This window comes from Megalopta genalis, chromosome 2 (assembly GCF_051020955.1).
Source record: "Megalopta genalis isolate 19385.01 chromosome 2, iyMegGena1_principal, whole genome shotgun sequence".
NCBI classification, from domain to species: Eukaryota; Metazoa; Arthropoda; class Insecta; order Hymenoptera; family Halictidae; genus Megalopta; species Megalopta genalis.
In genome coordinates, this window is record NC_135014.1 from 25761234 (window position 1) to 25774091 (window position 12858).

General features: G+C 58.2%; 1 protein-coding gene across 2 annotated transcripts in view; it reads right to left on the reverse strand.

Moving 5' to 3' along the window:
• Positions 1-12858, reverse strand: part of dysc (whirlin protein dyschronic) — a 62788-nt gene that overhangs the window by 48542 nt on the left and 1388 nt on the right. The window contains exon 1 of one of the 2 annotated variants that reach the window (XM_076518861.1): positions 12229-12769. The exons of the other annotated variant lie outside the window; for it this stretch is intronic. The gene's annotated coding sequence lies outside the window, so the exon portion shown is untranslated. Of the gene's footprint in view, positions 1-12228; positions 12770-12858 lie in introns of those variants that run through there. 2 annotated transcript variants of the gene reach the window in all.

Consider the following 12858-nt stretch of genomic DNA (forward strand, 5'->3'; position numbering starts at 1 on the left):
GTCGGCTGTCCCCGATAAGATCTTTACGCGATACCCGTCGCGTCGCGCCGCACCGCACCGCATCGCGCCGGTGCGGCGGAACGATTTTCCATGGGCCTGCGCCGCGGCGGCGTGCCGTGGCATGGCGTGGCGTGGCGTGGCGTGACGTGGCGTGGCGCGGCGATGTCATAATCCCGCCCGGAAACCGACCATTATCGCCGGAAGAAATTTGAAAGTTGCCTCGTTCGTGGTATCGGGCCGCGTGCAAACCCGCCCACTTCGCGCCGATTTACTCGGCCTCCGGGGGCGGAATTCCGCCGACAGCCCCGGTCGGCCTCCTCCGACGCGACCGATCCTTCTCTCGGCGACGTTCGCGCGACGAGAGAGCTCGACGATCGGGGATCGAGGATATTCGCGAAACGAACAACGAACCGACAACCGCGAGATTGCCGCATAGAAACAACGAGCAAACTGTTAGAATTAATCGCGGTTGGCAACGGTTTCGCAATACGTTGGCACGTTCGATTCGTATCCGTGGAACGGTTCGTTTTCAAATGCGGGAAAATAAGTTTATAGGGTGTTAACGATCGACCCTCGCAGGGTATTTACCGGTAGGCATTTTTCTTTCGTTACGGGATAAAAGCGTGTTTTACGAATAGAAAGGAACGGTCCGTCGTCTTGGATATTTTTGAAACGGACGTATTCGCATACTCGACCGAGAATTATTTACGCGCGTAGCGTGTACACCGTACGGATTTAATCTCGCCGTACGTGTAATTTATTCTGCGGCCGAGTTCGCAAAAGTTTCATTTAACAGTAGCAACGTCTCGACGGTGCGTCGCGCGAATTCGATGCCGCGGTAACTCGACGTCGCTATAAACGGAGATGCGAGAAATAATTTCAAGAACGACGAACGATCGACGACGAAAGAATCGTAAATTGACCCGGGTGGCCCAGCGATTCGCCGAGAGCGAAGAAACGGTGGGTCGAGGTCGAGGTCGAGGTCGAGGTCGAGGTCGGCGGTTCTTCGAGGATCGAATCACGCGTTTCCTGGAAACGCGAGAGGCCTTTGTTCCTCGGTTACAGCTTTTTCGAGCGCCGCTTCCATCTCCGCGTCGAACGGAGTTCGTCGATCGGAGAAGAACGGTTCTCGGGCCGCGTTTTATGCGATTATGCGATTATGCGGCGGAACGATTCGCCGAGCCGCGCGCGAGCAGCCTATTTGGCAACGGCCGACGTTGACGCGACAACGAGGATCGAAATAGCTCGTTCGACGGAAACCGAACCTACGCGATACGCGATACGCGATACGCGAGGGACGCGACCGTCCCTTGAAATTCGTTTCTCCGTTTCGATATTCTGCGGCCGGTACGGCTTCGTAGATTATGGAATACCGCCGTATTTCGATCGCGTTTCGCGTTTCGTGTTTCACGGTGGATATCGAAACGGAACAATATCTCGGTCGTCGTCGAAATCGATACGCTCCGCGAAATATTTTATGTTACAACTGGCATCGCGTTAACCGATTATTAGACGAATCGACGGGACACGAACCTCCGAAGAAATCTCGACCTTGGCCTCGGCCCCCCACGGCCGCGATCTCGGTCTCGGTCTCGGTTCGAAAGAAATCGTTCTCGAAATACTCCGCGTCGCGACGAAAGCTCGGACGGGCGTCGACGAATTCGACAGCGATACGAAATATTTCTCGGCGCTTCGATACGAGAAGAGTTACCGAAGCGAGCGACCGAATAACAGCGGTGGAGCGAGGAGCCGGCCGAGCAGCCGTGGTTCGACGCGCGCGCGTACGTAGGTAAACGTCTTAATAACGCGTTCGCGTCGCCTATTGTGACCGGTGTCTGTTACGAAACGAATAAGGTTGAGGTTGAGAGGGGCTTGGCTCGTTTCTGCCAACGAAGATGAACGGGGGAGAAGGAACGACGGCGAAGGTGAGTCGCCCTCGGCTCGCCTCGCCTCGCCTCGCCTAACCTCGCGTACGAACCGTGCAGAGCGCACGTGCGTGTGCCACTCGAAATGCCACCGTGAATTATTAACGCCGCCCTAGTACGATGTTGTTGGCCGAGCGTAGGAGGCGATCCAGTATTCAAGAGGAACGATTCCGGTCGATGCCGCGGAAACCGAGCCACGAGGCCGCCGCGCTCGGTAGCGATGCCGCAAAATGCGACGCGTGCCTTCCCTCGGAGCGAGAAAACGCCGTTAACCCTCGAAATACAAAACTCGGGAGCGGTCCATGCTTTTCGGACGTTTCCGAAGATTCGCGGACAACGCGTCGATTTTTGATCGACGAACGAACGCGTAGCCGAAGTTCCTGTCTCTGCGTTCCGGCCACCCACGCCCGCGCTCGCGTAAACAGCGGCGACGAACCGGCCGCCGACAAACCTAATTTCCGTTAAACGGTCGGCGGTTCGTTGCGCGAAACTATTTAGCGGGAAGGCGGCCCGTTTTTCGCAACAATTTCCATTATCGCGTCGTTGTACCGTCGTCGATGCCTAAACGCTTCCACGTATCGTGAAACGCGTGGGAGGATGGCGGTCCGCGAGAGCGGAAAGCGCGATCGACGAGCGAATATTCGTCGAGGCGCGCCGTCCCGCGCCGATTCGGTGAGACAAGGTTCGATCGTCGCGCGTGATCGAGCAAAATCGAGCGGCGCGGCACGGCGGAGCCTGTTACGGGCGGAATATTAATCTGCCGGGCGCGGATTGGATGCGTCGCGACGGCTGCGACTCGATTTTCTAGCACAAGCCTGGCATTACCGGCACGGTCAGGTTCTAATAGCGTTAGGAAGCCTCCTGTTACCGCCGGAAGAAATTTCGGAGTCATCCGGTTCGCGGTAAATGCACGGTATGCAAAGCCGAGCGCGGTGCTTCGTTCCGCTTTCATCGATCGACCGTCGCGCCGACCGAACCGTCGAATCGATCGACGCTCGTTCTCCGCCTCTCTCTCTCTCTCCCCCCCCCTCCTATTTAATTCATACGAAACGTAACGATCGGCTGCGACCGAGAGCGAGCGTGCTCTTCTCCGAGCCGAAAGGACGCGCGACATCTTCGTCTCGGTCTCCTTCCTCGTATCCCGTCGGGACGCAGGAAATTGATCCGCGAGAGTAACCGTGCGTTTTCCGGGACGAAACGGTCCCGCTGGAGCGGCTTTACACGCTCGGGATACGACGCTACGGGAATAATACCCGTTGCTCGAGAAATTGTTCCGATAGCGCTCGCATTGGCGCAGCGTCGACGACAAGTTCTCGAAAATCCCGACGTTTTCTCGGATTTTTGAGCGATTTTGCGATTCCGGTGTGTCGCGGCAACCGGAACCGGTGTCCTCGGGTGTTTCGGATCGTTCGCCGTTGTTCTTTCGCTTCGAAGGGCGCCGCGCCGACGATCATTTATTCGGTCGTCGAGATTGCAATTTTAACGCGGACGTCCCAGCAGCCCCACCCCCTCCGACCGTGCTCTATACTCGTGGTACGGGTCGCAGGAACGAGACCGCCAAGGTCAGGATCGCTTCGACGTTCCGGAGAAAACGAGAAACGAGGAATCCCGGTCAGCGGCGAATCGAAGCGAAGCGCTCCGCCCGCTTTCGTCCCATCGTGCTTTCGACGCGATTAAATCGAAAAGCGCGATTATCTTGGAAGGATCGCGACGACGGCCGGCCCTTGCGCTCTTAGCGGGCAGCTCCGTCGTACGATCGCGGTCGGTTGTATCGGCGCCAGGAGGAGACAGGAGGAACCTGTCGTGGTGGAAAAACGGAAAGGGAGCCGCCGACTGCTGAATGAAGCCGGCTTCAGGGGGTGTTTCCTGCAGTATTGATCGCCCCACCCTCGCCTCTCGCCGCTCGTCTCTCGCCTCGCGGGACACGGCACACGGCCCGTGCCTTCCTTTCCTTCGCCGTCCCACCTCGCGGCTCTCCGATCCCTCCGAGCCCACCCTTTCTCGTCGGCGTCGCTCGCACCCCTGCGCTAAACTTTCCTCCTGTCTCTCCTCGAATCCTTTTCCATCTCCTTCGCGCCATCGCCTTCCGTCCACGGTACGCGCTTTCCCGCTCGGCCGTTGCCTGCTCTACATCGTCGTTTCCGCCCCTTCTCCGCTTCTCGCAACCCCTTTGCTCCACCTACCGACACTTTCGTTCTTTCTTTTCCTCGTCTTCGCTTCGTTCCGCGTCCCCTCCCTCTCGCCGACGCACCTTCGTTATCCTAATCGCTTCTTTCTTCCTCTCTGCCTCTCTCTCTCTCTCTCTCTTCTCTTTCGGTTATACGCGCGACTCTTCTCGGGCCTAGGGTGCGTCCAACTCCTACGCCGGCTAACCACCCCCCTCTGGCATTCTTGCCGAGCACCCCCGCCAGTCGAACGAATCTTCCCTTCCCTTCCCGTCGCGTTCAGTGTCAAGGTTGGATCGAGCCGACTCGCGCGCGGACGAGGAAACTCGTTCGATCGCTGTCTCGGCACGAATAACCCAGCGCCGACAACTATTTAGGAAATTGCTCGGTTTCCGGGAAACACGGGTCGAGGGTGAACAGGGGCGGAGAGGGCTGGACAGGGGGTTGTCGCGGCCGCGTCGGGCGACACAGGTGCGCGTCCCTCTCGTAAATTCGGGCCAGCGTTGCCACCCCGGCGAAAGGTGTTGCGGTCCGCCGAATGCTAGGCACGGTGGCTATTTTACCCGGAACCCCGCTCGAAATTCAAAATCGGCGACAAATTCGACTCGTCGTCGTCGCGAGGAAGATCGTTCGAGGCGGTCGACGCGGCGGGTCGCGCGTCGGTGAATTTTTCGCGTCAATTAACGATTACCCTGTCGGCATGGTGACTCTATCGAACGCGGACCGCCGTTCTAAATATAATTCTTGGTTCACAGGCACCGGTTCGACGGATAGAGAGAAGAACGGAAAACCTCGGATAGAGCCACGGTCGTCTTCTCGCCGCCGCGACGCGTCGCCGTTGATCGCGAACAGGGGCTCCTTATTTTATCAACGAACGTCGTTAATGAACGAGCTTCGTGGTAATTTTATTTTCTTCCGCGACGATGGACGAGGGAGAGAGAGAGAGAGAGAGAGAGAGAGAGAGAGAGAGAGAGAGAGAGAGAGAGAGAGAGAGAGAGAGAGAGAGAGAGAGGACGACGATGTTCGGCCGTGGAACAGATATCGCGCGTTGCACCTTCCGACGCCCTCGCCGGAGCGGTATCGATCAATTTTTTCATCGGATTCGGTTCGATTCGATTCGATTCGATGGAACCGAAAGAAACTTTCTAGGTGAAATCGAATCGTTGGTATCGACTACGTGGATCGTGGATTTGTAGAATTCGGAACATCGTCTTTTCGTATTCGTTCCTTGGCTCGTCTCGTCCGGACCGGTCTCGTTCGTTCGACGAGGCCCAATTTTTGTCGAACTTGGTCCGATCGGAGGTACCGAACGCGCGAAACGATTTCACGGCGAAGCGCGGTCCAGAAAAATTCGGACTCGACGAAAGCGAAACGCTGCGTCGCATCGATCCGAGTTGCCCGTTGGCGGACATCTTGTATACGTGTCGAAAACAAAGGCTCCGATCGAACGACGCCGCTCGCGTATCGCAACGGCTCCTGTACGGTGCAGCGACGGATACGCGGACGAATCCGCGCGACAGAATCCGGAGAAATATTCGCGCGTTTACGGGAACGAAAGGATCGATTCGTTTCTCACGTTTTTATCGAGCTGCCGGGCGAACGACGGCGACGACGCGTAAGACCGCGAGTTTGTACCGGCGAGCGAACCTTCCTCGTCGACGATGGAACGAATTTAAGAATAATACCAACGATAAGAAGGAATCGTAAATCCGCGCGCAGTTTCGCCGGGAGAACGAAACGGTCGCGCGCGAATCTCGACGAGCCAGTGTCGGCAGCGTGCAGGAGGCTGTTGGCCAGGATCCCCTGCAAGGTGTCCGCTGGGTCTTGCACGTTCGATATTTACCGCCTCCGCGTGTGCTCCAGTCGGTGCCTCCTGGGTGCACCGAGGTTGGGCATGCCCCTTGCCGCGGAGACCGTGAAATATCGTTGCCGCAGTCGCCGCAGCGTCGTCCGAAGGGCTGCGCGCCGCGTCCCTGTCCCGCCGCTTCGGGCCCGTCGGTCCGTTTCGCCCCCGCGGGCCGCGGTGCCGACGCCTGGGAAAACCGGTGCGCGCGCTCGCACGGCGCCTCGTTCGACGCTTCGCCGTCCGCGGAAAATGTTCGCAACCTCGGCCCCGAGAAAATTGATTTCGCTCCGGGTAACTTTGCCCGCAAAAACAACGCGAAAATAATGCGCGAGAGAGAATACGCGCGGACGATTGCTCGACGTTCCTTCTTCGTGGCAACGAACCGATCGGCGATTCGGGTTCGGCAAACCCGAATTCCCGTTCGTCGCGCGATGCGACGGCGAACGCGTTTCGTTCTCGAGACCCGTGTGGCGTCGGGAGATTTCCTCGCTGCGAGAAACGTTTCCCAGCCTTTTTCTGAATACGGATGCATCGCGGTAACGGAAGTTGCGCCGTTAACGCGGGCCCGCGATAGCGCAAAGTTATTCCAATTTGATGCAGCAGTTAATTAATAAAAACGGACGTTTCCTTGGAAATGTTTTAGAACGGAAACCGCCTCTTCGGATAGCATCGTCGAAGGAACGGTGCGCAACGAGAAACGAGCGTTCCCGGCGTATCCAGGTTCGTTATCGAATCGAGCCTCGCCATTAAATCGGCAAACTTGATTCCGGAAAATTACTGTTTAATTGCCGGAGCAACCGCGCTAAAAAAGTTACGAATTCGCTCGGCCGGAACTAATCCGATAAGTACCCGTACGGTCAGCGGCAACGCATTTTTCGTCGGAGTTCGGGCAACGATGATTTACGAGAGAGGCGCTTGGAACGCGCCTGGCTCGAAGGACGAACGAACGAACGAGTCCAAAATCTAAACCTAAACCTAAACCTAAACCTAAACCTAAACCGACCCGGCGGTAGGCGACGCGCCGCGCCAAAAAAGAAAAAACTCGCCGAGAGAAAGAAGGAAAACTGTCGGGGGTGTCGGGGTTGCCACTGGCGGGCGCGGGCGGGGCAGATCGAACGGGCGATAGGCGGTCGTAGGAAATCACGCGACGTTATCGTATATCGAGGCTAATCGCGTTGCGAAAAGGACCTTGGTCATTTTTTTTCCGCACACGATCACGCTTTTTCCAGGTAAACGATTGGCCGGCCGCGAGATCGACGCGACCGGCTCGTTCGCCGCCCAGCGCCTGTTGCACGGACGACGATGCCAGATAGGGGGGCTAATTTCGCGTTCGACGGCTGCCCTCCTTTCGCCCCTTTTCCACCATCCGCGATGCGTTCCTTTCGATTCGTTCTCGAGTACGCTCGAGCTTTCGCAGGCGTTCTCTTCCTCGCCGCACCGGAAAGTCTATGCGCGAGGAGCGTCGCGTCGCCGCGTCGCGACGGCGAGGGATCAACGTTTCGACCGTAACGGTTGACGCGACCGGTAGGCAGTTCCACGCAGGGAGAGAGGAGCGTTTCTATCAGTTATTAACGAGCCGGCTGCCCCGTCCTCCTCCGGCCCGCGCGAACCCCAACCTCGGCCCCGGCCCCGGCCCCGGCCCCGGCCCGCTTCGTTTTTTCCACGAAGGCATGCTCTCGCTTACGCACTACGTCACAGGGATCGATCCTCGGCCACGAGGTCGAGGGCTGGAAAGTGTTACGAGAGGAGAAAGGAGAGCCACCGCCTAACATTCCGCCTTCTGCCTTCCAGAGGATAGGAAACGAGCCGATTCGACCGGAGCGTCGGAGGCACGGCTCGGCGCGGCACGGCGCGACGCGACTTTCCGCGACGTTCGTCGACCAACCCCGCTTCGATGGGACGAGCGGGCCTTCCTCGGAGGAATTCGGGGGGGTGGAAATGTCACCGGGTCCCCGATCGGGGGGGACACCCTGCTCGAATCTCGTTGTCCCAACGGCGAAATTTTGCGCAACGAGACCCCGTCCGCGAATCAACGTCGAAGGATTAAATCTTTCTTCGAGCCAGTGTACGCTAATTCGTGTCGGCTAATTCGAGTGCGGCAAAGAAAAGGTTCGATAGATTCCAGTTAGACAGCAAGAGTGAGAAAGAAAGAGAGGGAGAGAGAGAGGGAGAGAGAGGGAGAGAGAGGAAGAGAAGGAGCGTAATATTCAACGTTCCCCGACGACGATCTTCGAAGAAACCTCGTCGAAGCCCTCGACCACGCGCTGGGACGCGGGGCAGGACCGACGCGACGCGACGCTTAGACGGCGTGGCGCGACGTTTTTCAACTTTTCCGAGCACGGAGAACCTACGCGCGGAGAAAGGGAATCCCGGTTCTCGGTGTTCCTTAGCGGGCCGACTCGAGCACCGTGACACCGATCGGCCATCTTTAACGAGGCGAATTACGAAAACGCGTGGCAATTTCGAGCGTGATTGGAGACCGAGGCGGATCTTTCGATATCGGCCGAGGGAAATCGCGCGTTCGAATTCCAGCATGGAAAACTAGGAAGCCACCGCGGCGTTCCGTTCGTCCGTTGAAAAAGATTCTCTGAAAATGTTCACCGGTCTCGTATTTTTATTCGAACGACTCCGTCCACGGAGTTTTCGCGCGACGAAATTCCTTCGCTACTCGCCTACCGCGACACCGATCGAGCCTCGAATTATCGTGCACGCGCGGTTACACGAGCATGCGAACACCTTTAACCCAATTTATCCGGCGCAAAGATTTCGCGAGCGACGACGATTCGAATTCGCGTCGGTCGCGTGCTCGCGAGCGGCGAGCGGGAAAGAATTGTTTGCGGTTCGAAAGCATCGCGTTTCATATTTTATGCATTTCGGAGGGCTCGCGACACCCGCGCGCGCGTCGCGTTCGACCGGCTCGTCGCACGGAACGGAGGTTCGAGCGCCGGCACCGGATGCTCGGAACGCGCGTTCGATTCGTTTCGCCGATCGCGCGACGACGCTGTTCGTTCCGCGATCCTCCGTTACGGTAACTCTCGACGAACAACCGGGAACGAGCGGCGACCGACCAACTCGAAACTTCGGAGGCGTAAAACCGCGCGCGTTACCGGCCCGCGTCGGAACTTTCAGCGTCGAGTGGAACTTTATCGCGAAACGCGGTGCAATTGGAATAAGAAACGAGCCTGCTACGACGCGAATTCGCGTTCGGGGAACCGGATCGAAATAAACGCCGCGCCGACGCTCCTGCTTTCGACGAGAGCTCGTTGTTCGATCCCGCGATAAAAAACTATCGTCGAATCCGTTCGAATCGAATCGCGCGGAGAAGCCGAGATCGAACCTTGCCCTTGCACGGTACGCGACGAAACTGGCGAAACTCGGTTTTCCCAGGCGCTGCGAATTTTTCGTGCTAAGATGCACGGAGCGTCGGAGAACGCGCGAACTCGATCTCGATGTAAAAATTGAATTCCGGTCGGAGGCTGCGATAGAAATTTTGCCGAAATTACCCGTACGTTCGAATTATCCGTCGCCCCCGACCGAGTCCCGCTCTCCGGAGCGTTCGACGACGCGTCGAATTTCGATTTCGGTCGAAAACGCGACCGTCCAAGCTTTTCGTACTCAACGCGGCCGTCTCGTCGCGTCGCTCTGTCGGCCGATAATTAGCGAGAGTGGACGCGAGCCGTTCCGCCGGAAAATCGCCGGTGGAAAATTCATTGAAACCGAATTCGCTCGTCCGAGCGGAGCCTCGTCGTCCCGTAAGGTCGTCCGCGCGACTCGATAGATCGATCGGGGCTGCACCGTATCGAGAGAGCGCGATACGAGTACGTGGTCGGAAGAGCGTTGCGAAACCCGGGGGTGAACGGGGTGCGGAGAGGGTGGAAGCGGTGGCTGCGGCAGCGCTCCGGCTAATAATAAAAGCGAAGGAATATTTCCTGTACACCCCGGGAACGGGAACGGGAACGGGAACGGGAACCCGCGCTGTCGCCGGGCACGATACGATGGACGCTGGAAAAAAGGCGACGGAGCAACGTGATCCAAAAACCGCGCGCGTCCTTCGGACCTCGCCCTTTTGCCCTTCGCGTCGAGCGAAACGTCGTCGAAACGGTCGCTCCGCCTTCCCGTCGGATAGCGCGCGATATTTTCCGATTCGTTCCGTAAAGCGAGACCGTATCGTGGAAGCGTCGAAACGAAAAATGATCGTACATCGATGCGGAAACGAATAATTGGAAATAAAGAATCCGGAGGAAAGAGAGGTCGCGCGAAAAGAATTACAACGGGGAAGCGCCGTCGCAGCTTGCAACGAAGAAAAGAACGGGGAAAGAAACGAACGATGGACCTCCGATCGCGATCGCGCAGAGTACGGAGAGTCGTACATAGGAGAAGCGTAAGGAATAGAAAAGGATTTGGACGATCGATCGATCCGGATAAGAAGCGGCTTTGCGAGAAAATAGACGGGAAAAATACCGTCGAACTGTTCCGAGCAGCGGCCCGAGAGGGAAAAAAGTGTGTAAGCTAAATGGAAGAACGAAAGGGACGGCGGAAACAATGGGCGAGTCTCGCGTAAAAATGAAACAAGCTCGAGGGGCTCGATCGAGGCAAAAACGAAGAACAAAATCGCGGAGGAGCAAGGGTGAAAAGATGTAGGAAAAGTGCCAAAGTAAAACGAATAAAAACTCGGGGGGTGGGGGGGGGGTGAGAGCGGGAACGGAGCTCGTCGGCGCAACGTCGAGAGAAAATAATAGCGAACGGCGGGGGGATAGGAGCGTGGCCCGTAGGTGGCAAAAGAAGGGAGACGGTACACGCGCGAATAAAAATGAAACCGAGTCCGAGGAAGGGTGGCGAAAGAGAAGAAAGAACCCGCCGGAGACAAAAGGACGCGAGGACGCGAGCGAACGCGGACCCGAGGCTGGAAACGGATGCCGACGAAACGCGCGTGTACAAGAAAACAAAGTTCCGGGACTCGTCGGCGCGGCGAACAGTGTAATCTTGAGAAAATCTCGAAGGAACGGAACAAGGTTTCGCGTCGAGATTGTCGACGGACGAATTCTTCGACGTTCGTAAATAGCTGCGCGCGTTTAGAGCACAGCGTCGAGCAAACGTTTGGACGTTGCTGGCATTTTCTGGACGTTCCAAACGCCGTAAGTCACAGAATATACGTACACGGGATACGCTCGCAGGACACTTGTAGCGCGACCGAGTATACCGACGCTCTTCCTCGACGGCAGAGCAGCGACTCTCTCTCTCTCTCTCTCTCTCTCTTTCATAAATATTTTTAAACGGTTCTCGAGGTTATCGATTTCGCAGCGGCGCGACGCGACCCGCGCAATTTTTCGAGCACCGATGGAAAATCGTGCGCGCGAAACGGATATCGCGATCGTGCTTTCGCGACCTTCGCCAAACGAGGCAGCGTTTCGAGAGAGATTCGCGGAATCGAATGCCGCTCGCGCCCAACGGTTCGACTCGACCGATCGTTCGGACGAATCGAGACGTTGTCGCGGTTTCCCGGAGCGTCCGGTTAACGATCGAAGCGAAGCGTGATCCTCGTCCTCGCGTCGATCTCGCGATCGAGACGAAACGTCCACGGTGGACGACGAGTCGCGGCCACGCGTACGAAATACGAAATTTCAGGATGCGAGATAAAAAAGCGTGTACCCGTTCGTAAAAATGACCGTTGCGCTCGGCCGAGATCGCCGAGACTTTTGCCGCGACCCTCCGTGGAACAGCTTCGGCCAAGTTTGAGGCCAGCTCGAACCGAAGCGGAAGATCGCGCGCCGTCTCGAAGGCGGATCGTCGACGAGACCTCGAACGAAGGATGCCGGAAGAAACGGTCCCGACCGAGCACAGTCGTCGTCCGGGTCGACGATTCCGCAGGGCCCGCGACGGCGACGGCGACGGCGACGGCGACGGCGACCGCGTTCTCGCAGCAGGTTCGGTTTGCCAGGAGAATCAAGGCCGCCGCGCCGCGGGGAGCGACGGGAGTCTGCCCCGAGAAGAATCTCGGACGGATCGAGCGCGTTCGAGGGAGGCTATCGAGGGTCGATCGGGGAACGGGGCGTCGGACGGTCCTCGATCCGCCGGCAAACCGAAATCCGACGAAGCGGCCTCGGGGCCGCGTCGCGAACGCGAGCCCGGAAACCTCGCCCAGCTCGGGACTTTGGAAGGGCCGCGTTTCGTTCCGGTTCGAAATTCAAAGTTCGAAGTTTCCTCGGGTCGGAGAGTCCGCTGGCGCCGTCGCGCCGGCGAGTTCGCTGGGTCGGAGAGAGATAGCGTCGTTGGTCCTCGGGGACGGACTCACGTTTCTCATCTCGCAGCGGATGGCAGGTGCTCGCGCGCGGCTGTCCGACGATCGCACGGTCGTTGCACCGACGATGCCCACCGTTCTGCGTCCAGCGTTCGGTAGGTCCAAGGCGACGGCGACGAGGATGTTGCTGCGACCGAGAGGGACGCGCCTGGCCAGAAAAGCGACGACGCGGTCGTCGTCGTCGTCGTCGTCGTCGATCGAACGCGACGATGCTCCTCTCCTCGGTGAGGGTAGAACAACGTCGCGGAGTTGCGAAGCAACACGGAATGGCGATCACTCGGCGCGATCGCGAAGCACACGCGAGCCACGAGCATCGCCCCAGCTCGGCACCAAGCTCACGACTGCCTCTCTCTGCTCTCTGCTTCTGGTCCGAGGTCCTAGCTGGGGTTGCTTCGACGTCGACGAGAGTTCACCGGTTCAATCGGTGGCTAGGGGTGGCTCGACACGGGAGGGGGATGCGCCGCTTCGACGAACGCGGCGCCGTCTGCCGGGAGGCGAACCAGTCGACGGACCGCGCGAGGGCGCAAGCTCGCGGTTTCACGGTTTCAGGAGTTTACGATTTTAGGTCCTTTCGGCCGACGCGCGACGGTTTTCCGTCGCAACATCCGTCCGACGGGGTTGCGA